Source organism: Pteropus alecto, unplaced genomic scaffold, assembly GCF_000325575.1.
Source record: "Pteropus alecto unplaced genomic scaffold, ASM32557v1 scaffold103, whole genome shotgun sequence".
NCBI lineage: Eukaryota > Metazoa > Chordata > Mammalia > Chiroptera > Pteropodidae > Pteropus > Pteropus alecto.
Window position 1 is genome coordinate 3,533,121 of NW_006436288.1, and position 11,871 is coordinate 3,544,991.

At 36.4% G+C, this 11,871-nt stretch overlaps 1 protein-coding gene across 1 annotated transcript in view; it reads left to right on the forward strand.

Moving 5' to 3' along the window:
* Positions 1-7,300: 7,300 nt before the first annotated feature.
* The window catches only part of MGST1 (microsomal glutathione S-transferase 1), a 15,881-nt gene continuing 11,310 nt past the window's right edge, over positions 7,301-11,871 (forward strand). Inside the window, exon 1 of the mRNA XM_006912659.3 lies at positions 7,301-7,503. The gene's annotated coding sequence lies outside the window, so the exon portion shown is untranslated. The remainder of the gene's footprint in view (positions 7,504-11,871) is intronic.

Consider the following 11,871-nt stretch of genomic DNA (forward strand, 5'->3'; position numbering starts at 1 on the left):
TAAATATTTGCCCAAGCTCAGCACCAGCCGTTATATCACTAATCACATATATAGTTTTGTTATAGAGAAGACCCCCAGTGTCAGCAATTTGAAAAACAAAGCTAATTAGTTTTGATTTAAGGATGAGGAGACTTATTAAGTTGAAAGTGAACAGTTTGCATAGTATAGTGGCTCTTTAGAGCACATGTGAATATGAAGGAGATTTACTATAGTTTGCATAGAATTTTAAGGAGTGGAAAGGCTAGGAATACAAGCATATGTGACAACCAGTGACAACAACCAGTGATGGCTGGAGTGGGGTGGGGCACTAGAACAAACCCATTAAAAACACTACTCCAAATAAAGATACATTAAACCCCTTTCCAGTTTAGAAAAAAAAGTGCCGCTCGCTGCCAACGTTCATTTAACATCACACATAGGAATGCTATGCCTTCTAGGATTTGACATTTTCATCAATCAAACTACTAAAATAGGATACTATAAGTAGAATGATGTCATTTGTTTTCAAACAGTATCGATATACTAGAGCGATGCAAACATAATAATGTTAGGACTGTAATCCATGAGTTATTTCCGGGTAAACACTGCAGCCGCAAGCACCGCTGGAGAGTATTCTTGGGGCAAACAGGAAATGGATTAAGTAAACACTGTACTTTCTAGTCATCCAGCTTTAGGACAAGTCCCTGGTTTCCCCTTCCAAATAGATCACTGCTCCTAAACTCCAATAGAGAATTCTGGTACTAACGATGGTGTTGACCTGTATGGTTTCATTTGAGGTGAGGGTAGCAAAGAGCCCCTTACCCCAACATCCCTCAGCTACCAGGCTACTGTGTTACTTGAGGTTGTTATTATTATTGTGCTTGTATCCTTTAAAATGGTTTGAAATCTAAAAATTTTACTTAGTAACATTTATCTTAACACCAAATGATACAGTATTATTTATTCCAGTTTTTAAAAGGTTCTATTATTGATTGGAAATACCTCTACTCTGGGACATGAAAGGAAGTGAAGTAACATTAATTAAGCCCTTACACTGGTCCAAACACTATTCTACCCTCTTTAAATGTGTTCTCCTTTAGTTTAATACTTATAATAATTTTATTTGTTAGGACTCAATTTCCCCCTTTAAAGATGAAGAGGCTGAGACCCGGTAGGTCTTTCTATGCAGCCAGCTTTAGGTCAAGCTCCTGGTTTTCCCAGTGGGGTTATTTAACTTAGCTAAGGTCATCTCAAACTCTCTCCCATTGACAACCAGATTCTTCTACTTACAGTTGAGATCTTGGGTAAGTCGTACTGTTCTTACCCTCTGTGAAGTAAGAGGAGCAAGCAAGATCACTGGTCTCTCAACTTTTTTTTTATTTTACTATCCTATCAGTAAAGAGAAAAAAAATCTTTGAGCATTTTTCCTCTAACATATATTTATTATAAGTTACATATATACAATTGTGAATCTATTCATTAAATAATAAGCTTATTTCTTAAGTAAATTTTATACTAAAATATATAAAAATATATATATTAACATATTTTCTTCTCAATTGAATGAATTAAGATTTCTGTGTACTTTGTTTTGGAAACTACTAGACTAGATGATCTCCACAAGTTCAAAAACTCTATGAATCTAAGTTGCTTCTTAGCTTTGTAAATTATAGAAAAAATGTATTGATGAAATCTTATTGGCATGAGAAGATCTTATTGGCATAGAGGAGCCAGAAGGAACCTGGAAAAACTAGGCCAGGAAAGTTTAGTTTAGAGTCCTGAACCAGGTAATGAAGAGAAACTGAGAACTCAATAAATGAGGAAGAAGTAAGGATGAAAGTAGATGATGATGATGATGATGATGGTGATGATGATAACAATAACACAATTGTTATTATGTTATTGTTCTAGCCCCTGTTTAATAATTTCACGTATATTTATTTATTTTTTAATCATCACAGCAAACCTATGAGACAGGAACTATTATTATCTCTAAATGAGGAACACTTAATTTATATAAAAAAAGGAAGTGCTATAAAAATCTAAGGGATAAAAGGTCAGCTTTGTAAACAAATTGTTTAGCCCTATGTTTCCAATGTATGACCCTGTCTATTAACGTTTGCTGTAACATGCTCCATTCTTGGGCTTTGTAAAATGTCGAAAAACATTTGTATTAGATTTGTGTTATCTCTAGGATAAATTTTTTAGTTGGTATAAATCATTAACTTCATACAAGTTTTCTTGAATAGTTGGAAAGATGTTCAATTGAGATGAACCAAAACAGATGTTCTCAGCTTGGGGTAAGTCGTTCTCTGCTACCACAAATACAATCCACCTTAATAACATTTAATAATCTCAGTGCCTGAGTCTCCCTTTTCCAGCACTAATACCATACCTCAGCCTTGCTTAAAAATTTGTACTGTTGCCACCACTGATATATCTGTTCTAGGAAGAAACAGGCTTTCATTCCCAGGACTGTCAAATCAGGAGCTTTCACAAGAATACAAAGATTCACTCTATTATTGCACTTCATAGAACTCATGCCTGTAGCTTGAAAATAGAAGTCTTTGGTGTAGGCATTTGCTTGTTTGACAGCTCTGTTCTAAATTTTGAAACTGGTGGTACTGTAAAGTGCCTGTCTGACAATGGTGTAGCAGAGCTTAGTCATGCAAAATAATTATTGTTCACGGTTCCTTAGCTGAAGTCAATAGCTCCGTGCAAAACACAACATAATGCAGAGATCTAAAGTTACTAAATCAAAACTGAGAAAAAGAAGAATTTTAAAGAGGTTTGGCAGAAAAAAATAGCTTCTACAAGATTTGCCAAGTGATTTCTCTCAGCACATGGAAGGCTCTAATATTTCTAAAAGAAGATCCATGATAGAAACGGTGGTAACTTTTATTAGTACATTCTGGTAACTGTTGTTAGTAAGCTTATACGATGTCAGAGAAACAAAAGCAATTATGGAGATATTAACAAATGGTGCATGGTGCTTGCTTTCCAAACTTAAAATATTTTCAGGTTTGCTTCTGTGAATGTATTGTTTTAAAAGCCTCCAATATATCACCTACACTGAAAGAAGGATTGATTAATCTAAGTTTGTAACTAAATTTTTTGATTGGAGTGCCAGGATGCCTTCCCTGGACCTATAGAAGAGTCCATGAATCAGTGTTGTAGTATATGCTGGAAAAGTCAGCATTAATCCCACAGATGAAGAATTACGTGTCCATATTGCCCGAAACATTTGCTAGAGAATTTTGGCAAGATTAGGTGTTGCTACTTGACTGCTTGTAATAAAAGAGATGATGTCCTTTTTAACCTTTGGCAGATAATTGCACTTAACAATATCCATCTTCCGGGAGAAACAAATAAAATTTTAATTTCTTTAGAAGAGGGACAAACAAATGCACTAAGCTTTCATAGACTCCTCTATAATACATTTACCTACATTTTTTCTTCAACACTTTCCATCTGATTTAAGATGGAATCAATAGAAGTGAATATGTTTTTTAGGCTTAGCTCATTGTTACCTTTCACAGAGTTAATGAATTTTAAAAAATTAATTTCTTATTGAGGTATAATTTATGTACAGTATAAATTATGTACTGTATACAGTGAAGTATACAGATTTTAAGTGTATAGTCAATGTTTTGATTAATGTATACAGTACTCTCAAGTTTTATTATCATAATTTTACCTATTTTTGAACTTATGTGAATGAAATCATACAGTATATAGTCTGTTGTGTCTCTTTTATTTAACACAGTATTGAGATTGTGTCATGTTATTGTGTGTATCAGCAGCTTATTATTATTATTATTTTTTATCATGATGTAGTTAGTATTCTTATAGGAATATACCATAATTTATTTTTCCAGTTTTCTGCTGATGAACATTTGCGTTTTCTCAGTTTGGGGCAATTATGACTAAAACTGTGAAGAAATACTTAAACAATCCTTTTCGTGTCTCTATGTCCTCATTTCTCTTGGGTAATACCCTGAAGTGGAATTTTTGGATGATAGCCTAGGTCTGTATTTATCTTTATAAGAAATTAGGTGACAGTTTTTCAGTATCAGTGTTCCATTTTATACTCTCACAGGCCACGTGTGAGAATCCCATTTGCTTCACATCCTCATCAATATTTGATTGTGTCTGTCCTTTTAATTCTTGCCATTCTAAGGTTTTGGAAGAAGTAGCTCATTGTGGTTTTGATTTGCATATCCCTGAATACTGACATTAAACACCTTTGCGTATGTTTTTTAGCCATTCATATGTCTTCTATTGTGAAGTGTCTGTTCAAATCTTTTGCATATTTTTCTATTTTTAATTGTCTTTGTTGTCTCTTAATTATTGCTATAATTATTCTTCGTATATTTTACATATAAGTTCTTTGTCAGATAAATGTAATGAGAATATTTTCTCCCACTGTGGCTTGCCTATTCATTTTCTTAATGATGCCTTTTGATGAGCAGATTTTAATTTTGACGAAGTCTAATTTGTCGATTTTTTTCTCTTACAGATAATGATTTTTGTGTCTGGTTTAAGAAATTTTTGCCTACTTCAAGGTCATGAATATATTTTCTTACACTTTCTTCTAGAAGTTTTATGGTGTTAGCCTTTAGGTCTAGGATCCATGTTGACTTAATTTGTATGTATGGTGTGAACTAGAGATTGAAGTTCACTTTTTTGCATATGACCATCCAGTTGTTTCATCTCCATTTATTAGAAACTTTTCTTTCTCCATTAAATTGCTTTGGCACCTGAGTTGGAAATTAATTGACCAATTAAGTGTGGTTCTAGACTCAATTCTATTCTTTTGACTTGTCTATCCTTTCGACTGTACCATATTCTCTGGATTAGCTGCATAAGTTTTCCCATGTTTTTAGTCCTGTCTCATTGTGGCTACTTTTACATACTGAAAAATTTAGGTTCAGAGTTTATTTTAGAAATCAGTACAACTTTCAAACTGCTCTAGATCTCAGAATGTCTACCTATAAAATAGGAAAAATAAGAATTCCCTTGTAGGGCTGTTGGGAGAGATAAACAATCTTAATATACTTTTTAAAAGTATGTTATAATTCTAAATAATAATTGTATGTTTAGAATGTTGCATATATTTGTTTTACTTTTTGCTTTCCTTAATCTTAATACATATTCTAATGTATGTTTACTGAAATCTCCAAGAAGGGTATGCACCTTTGTTTCAGATTTTGGGGGCACCTAGTCTTTGGATTTAAGGACAAACAAAAATCTGAGATAACTAAAAGAAGTGATTCCTTCCCACTTACAGGAAATCTAGTCTAGTGAGGATGGCAATCTTTTCTGATATTTCTCTGTCTGTGTTTTTAAAAGGCAAAAGCTACTAGACTTCTAATGCTTTATTCTTCCAGACCTTTCTGATTTGATCTCCCTTTTCTTTGTTGTGGCAGTTACTCTTTGCTGATTGACCTTTGCTCTCCCTATCCCAAATCAATGAACTTTAAACTGTTCTAATATTTACTAGAAAATTACTTGTCCCAAAGATTTCCTTGCAGGCTTAAAACAGTGGCGAGAAGAAGAATTCAAAGTTTGAACCCTCCCCTTTACCCAAACTAAAACAAGCTGAATTAATAACTCTTTCTGTTCCTCACTCATTTAATAACATAATACAAAGATGTATAGAAAGCATAAATTCTTTCACAACCTTTTTCCTGTTATTGCCTTAGTTCTTACCCCAATTTTCATTCTGATTTCTACATTGAAGTTTTTTCTTTCTCAAGCTTAATGGCAACTTCTTACTTCTTTGGCTTTTGTGTTTACTAGATTGTAAACTCTTTGAGTAAAATTATTTTATTTTATTTATTTATCTTAGTTTCATACTTTAGCATCAAGCCAAGTGCCTTGTATTTATTTCATAAATATCCTTTGAATTAAATTAATTACAGTCAAGTGCTGATATTATATCAAAGACAGATATATATCACACAGGCAATAATTGTTCATGGTTTTTTGATAGCAGGAACTTAGTATTTATTCACTGATTAGTTAATTTTGAATACATTTTATAATTAGAGCATCAGATGAGTCAAGTGCTCTTTTCAAAAACATATTAGAATGTGAGAATTGCTCAACTGGAATTCTGTAGGTCAAATTATTTAAGTAATAGCTATATCTTTTCCTGTAAAGCAATCCATAAGATTTGGGCCATATCACCTCATAAAAAATGAAAAGAGCCTTTTCAATGCTTGTAGTACTAAACTCCAATGGCAAGAATTCAGAATAGAACTATCTCAAATTCTGTCCAGTTCCAGTTAGTGTTGCAGCCAGGTTCCAGTGTACTTTAACAAAATAGGTGACTAGTTTTCAAAAGATACAGACATGAAAATGAAGCATTTGTTTTCTGATGCTAGATTTCCCAATACTCTTACTGGTATGCTCATGTAAAAATTGTTCTCAGGCCTGTAATTAATTTCTGCTTCCTAGCACAAACTAGTCTTACTTCCCTTTTTTGTAGTAAATCCAAGACAGCTAGTCCTGGAAGCACCCCTTAAAGCCTAAAGGAGATAAAATTAGGACTCCCAAACCCCCAAAACGACAACAAAAACAAAGAAGCATACTGCACCTAACAGGTGGCAATGTGTGAGAAGTATTACCAGGAGAACAGTAATGTAGATTGAAAACATAAATTCTTAAACATTTCTAGATAAAGTCATGGAAGCTAGAGCCATAAGTATTGTTGTGGGTTAGAAGGCTTGGAAATATCTCTAGCTATTGATATTAGAATAACTATGTCCACCTAAAATATTTCCTTAACTGTCCCCATAAAAACCATACTAACCTGCTTGTGTAATAAACTTTACCCAATATAACTTCTCCCAATTCCATTTTGGACTCAACATTAGGGGACACGGTAAGGAAACAAGTTATCTGGGCTCACAGCTTTGGAAGGCTATCAGTCATCTTTACTAAATGTTTATATTGTGTCAGTGCCAGCCTTTGCCTTGCCACGGATGTATGGAAAATGAAGTTTAATGGAACATAATTTTATCAGTGATTGCTAACCATTTTTTTCCCTAGAGATTTAAATTTTCTATAAAGTTTTAAATACTTTCAAAGTTCAACGTTAAGATGTTTTTACATTGTTTCCAGCTAAATACAAGTTAACCGCTTTTTCCTTGTTTTCCCACTCCCGTACTTAAAATGCATGCAGAGTTCCTCCTATACAATAGCTAACATCTCGGCCCCACCTAATAGGAGAAATGGCATTTAGGGAAGAATTGCTGCTATTGGCGCCAGATAGAGGGGTTCAAATACCGGAGCCGGTAGGCGTTATTTACTCCCGGAGACAAAACAATCAGACGATTTAGGGAAGGTGTTTGGAGGCTGGGAGTTGTTTCATAAACGCTGGAGAGCAAATTAACAGAAAATTAGTCAGTGTGGGTGGCGCCTTCGTCCCGCCCACTCCCGCGCTCTGTGAAAGTCCCCGCAGCGCCGCGAGCCTCCTGCCGGGACAGGTTTGCTTCTTCTCTCCTGCTGAGACCCAGGGTAAGTGCCTGGAGTGGATATGGAGGGGGAGCGTGCAGAGAGGGTGCCTGGCCAGAAGGGGAATGGTTGGTGGGGGGCCGTAGGCTTGATAGGGCCCTGCCAGCTGGCAAGTTTTTTTGCTCCATTTATCTGCTAAATGTTTGCTTTTCGGTCGATCATTTCCAAAAGGGAGTTGTGTGCCTGTATCCTTGTAGGTAAGTTTTGCCGTTGTCAAATTTCAGGAATGAAACTTGAGAGCATAAGTCTTACCATGTTTGAGTGATGATCTACTCACTTTTTATTCTCAAGCCAAAGTAGCACCTACGTTGAAAGGGCCCCCTTGAACTTTTAGGGAATAAAAAGTACGAGCCATTTGTAGCAGTATATGAAGTCGCCGTCGTTTAAGCAACTTCTGTTCACCCTAAGGGTGTAAAATCCTGAAGCAGCTCTATTTCATGGTCAAATTGTCTTTTGCCTGCTGGGATGGGCTCCTCTTGGTTCACTTTGATACGCAGGAGAAATATTAGCAAGTTTAAAATAATAACAACAAAAACAATAACAAAGTGCAGGAGGACATGGATTAGACCCTGTGATCTAATGGCCAGTTGACTGGAAAGCTAAGGATAGAACTCCCTGGAAGGTTCTCCATCCCCAATCTGGAGTAGGAAGCCACGTGGAAGGAGTAAAAGAGAAGGGGACCTTCTGTGGTCCCCTCAGATATTATTTCTCTGGCAGGAGTGGAGATGTGAATGCAGAGAAGGGTGCTTGCAAGTCTTACATTTTCCTGTTTCCTTTGAAATACTTCCAAGGCCTCTTGGTAGTCCGGGCACCATGTGTACCCTCTTCCCTGTCTCTGCTTTCTCTCCAAGGGAGTGCCAAGCATTGTGTTGTATAGCCAGATGGAAACTTCCCCAGGCTCCCAGCTAACAGCCTTTAATCCAGTCAGGCCCAGAGTTCTCAGGGCCCTAGACTGCTGTGAATATCAAGCAAGGCATACCTTTTGCATGCCCTGTGGATTTACATTCTGGGAATTAGGGTAGTTTGGACTTTGTGGTCCTCTGCTATTTCCCAAATAAGAGCATTGCATATGTTGACCATCTTTGATCATTTTTTAAAATGGCAGATTGGTCCAAATTTGAATATTGCTCTCTGTGGCAGACAAGTATAATTTTTCTAAGGGTTTGTTTTTGAGTGGAGTTTATGAAACACTGGGGCTGGAAAAGGAAGTCAGCATAGTCCCCTGGTAACCACCTCACCGCACAGCCCCCCAGAGCCACCAGTATTTTCCTCCCAGCACCTGGGCTCCGAAGCATAGGAGGGCAAGTCTGCAGTCACCTCAGTCCATTCAGGAAATTCTAGAAACTCATAAACAACTACAAGGGCACTGTATTATCCTTTTTCCTTATCTCATGGGTAGTGTTCTTTTGGTTTCAGAAGGTATAAAATTGCAGAGTCATGGCCTTAGCGATGGGTGCCAGGCTTTCTGTGTGTTTCACAATCTTGGCATAGAGAGGCCACCATAATTAAGAGAACTTTACTCTTTTTGGCCAAAAGCCTGTAAAAACAAGAGGAAGATTCCTCAGTCGAGAGAGGGGTGGAGAAGGGGAGGGGAAGATAGGAATGAGAATGATTTTTGACAGAAAAAGGGCCTCCAGAACACCAGCCTTGATGCTGGGTAGCCCGCGAGTTAAACACTTGAGAAAACTGGGTTTCAATTTTGGTTCTTCCAGTGAATTTGGGTCAGATTACTCACTCTACTCTCTGGGCCTCAGTTTCCCTATGTGTTAAAGGAAGAGACAAATATTATTTGCTTTGACTATCATAGAGTATAGCAAATCGAGTGAGATAATTCAGAAGTATTTCGAAAACTCTAAAATTGTATCCTCAGTGCCTAGAACAGCACCAAAGTAAGAGCTTATTATTTATTTGCCAGGTACTTGTAGAACACTTACCAAGTCCTAGTGCTTTTCTAAGTACTTTACATTTACTCTTTTATGCTTACAAGATTCCTGTGAGGTAGGAGGTATTATTAACCTCATTTTACAAGTCAGGTACATAAGTACCAGAGAAGTTAAATCTCAGATAGTAAGTGACAGAGTCAAGATCCAGCTGGACTTCTGTCTAGTTCCAGAATCTGTGTGTGCTCAACACTCTGCTCTTTGTCTTCTCAAAGGTAGTCGCCTCCACATTAGGAGACTGAGCCCTGCCCTCTGGCCAAACAGATTGAGATATTCTCTTATGCCGACCACTGATGGACAATAAAAGAAACAACACACTGTACATTGTAATAATTTATTTTCTATAATTAATAACCAAGTTTCATATTTTGCTCTGCTTACTTTTTTTTTAAGGTTATTTCCAAGTCGCTCCTAGAATATGCAAATCACCTCAAATTTTACCCTCCTAATTATTATTACTACTATATTGCTCTCTTCCCTCCTGGCGACTATTCCTGTGAAAGCTTTCAGTAATTTTGTTTTTTGAGTAGTGCCTAGCCATAATGCAGATTCAGAGCAACTTATCGACAAATCAGCTTTGAAAAAAAAAAAGCCCAGGCCAGCATTGCCTTATTCTTTGCTATAAATGACTCTTATTTCTAAATGTCTTACCTTTACTCCTCCTCACCTGGCCCTCACATGTGCTGGGAATAGAAGATGTTGGTTCCAGAGAGGTAGTTCATGGACCTGTAGCATGCGATATCAGAGGCCGTTTTGGCCCATCTTCTAAAACTACATGCCTGAGGAGTTAAGCCACATTTTAGGTGATTGAAAAACTCTCTTTGGGTGGGGTGCAATTTCAATGTATTGTTCACATTTAAAGGGAAAGCTTCTCACTGCCCTTTTCTAACTGCTGATATCTTTGTGTTCTTTTCCTACCAACACTTCTGGAAGTTTTTCTTCCTCTACATTTTCCATACCAATTTTCACTAAGGGAAAAACATTCTTCGGACTTTTATTTCATTGCTAAATAAATTTCGTTGTGCAAACATTAGTAGACACCTACAGAAACTGTTTCGGTTTTAAAATTATTGTTAAATAACAACACTTCCAACTCGATAAACATTTCCTAAATTTTTATTTTTTAAATTAACATCCTCGTTATTTCTTCAGATCTCTATCCAGAGGCATAGAACTTAGGGATCCCTTATTAAGCTAATTACTTTACATGAGCTCCGAAGGATAGAGCAGCTTGTTCGTGACTTTCACCCCCTCAGTACTAGGACAAGTGCAGATACATGAAATGGTACTGAAAGTGTTATCTTGCACAGAGTCTTAACTAACGCACTGTGCTTTCTAGACTCAGTAGTGGGGTCTTGAAATTAATTCACCCTGTGGGGATGAATTAATTTGTTATCGTGTATTTTGTTTTTTAAATTAGGCTATATCATTTCTGTTTGCCTAAATCTAAGGAGTACACTTTTGGCCTACCCTTTAAAATAAGAGTTACGCCGGAAGCTTTGGTGCTTTGATCTGCAGAATGGGAATAATAATACCTACCTCAGAGCATAATTGGAAGAGGATAGAAGGCAACAGTTGTAAAGGGTACCAGCAGTGTCAGTCTCAGAGTATGTATTTAATCCATGTTAGTCGAATTAGAATTAAGCAGTTTTCAGTCTCTTAAAGACAGGGCAATGTGGTTAGTGTATGAGATATGAGGTCAGAGACGTCAGTTTGTATCCCAGGTTGGCTGCTTAACATCTCTATTTCCCATTTTCTTCATCTGTAAAATGGATCTAGTCATGAGGATTATAATATTATGAAGATCATGTAAGGCAATGCACATAAAGTACATAGCATAGTTGGATATGTGGTCAATTTTTATAAAATTAAATATATATGTATATGTATGTGGTTTATATCATATTCAACAGCAGCACATCGACAACTATATGACCAGTAACAGAGAATAGAAAAATATGTAGATTTATAGGTTATTGGAAGATATATAAAATGATTAGAATTTGATAGATGTCGGTCTTATAAGATGGCATGCAGAGGCTGAGTTTTAAAGGCAGGAGTGAACATTGTCTGGAATAGAGCACTCCATGCTTAGCAGGTTAAATAGTGTTTAAATTTGGGTATGAGAAAAGATGCGTGTTTCTGTGGAAGGTATAGAAGAAGCAGAAAATAGGGCTGATGATAGAACAAGAAAAGGTTAAAAAGTGTGATGACTGGATAATGCAGAGTTTAAATTTTAAGATTTACCCAAAATTCTTACCCACTTTAACTTCAGTGTCTGTGGCCTTAGCTTTCCCCCTGAGCACCGTCCCAATTATACGTCCAACTCTAGGCTAAGATGGTTACATTCAGTTTACTCTTGACAGTTTTCAAATGGAAGTAGATATGGCATGTGAAGTAACCTCAAGAGTTATGTAAAGTTAATCCTCTT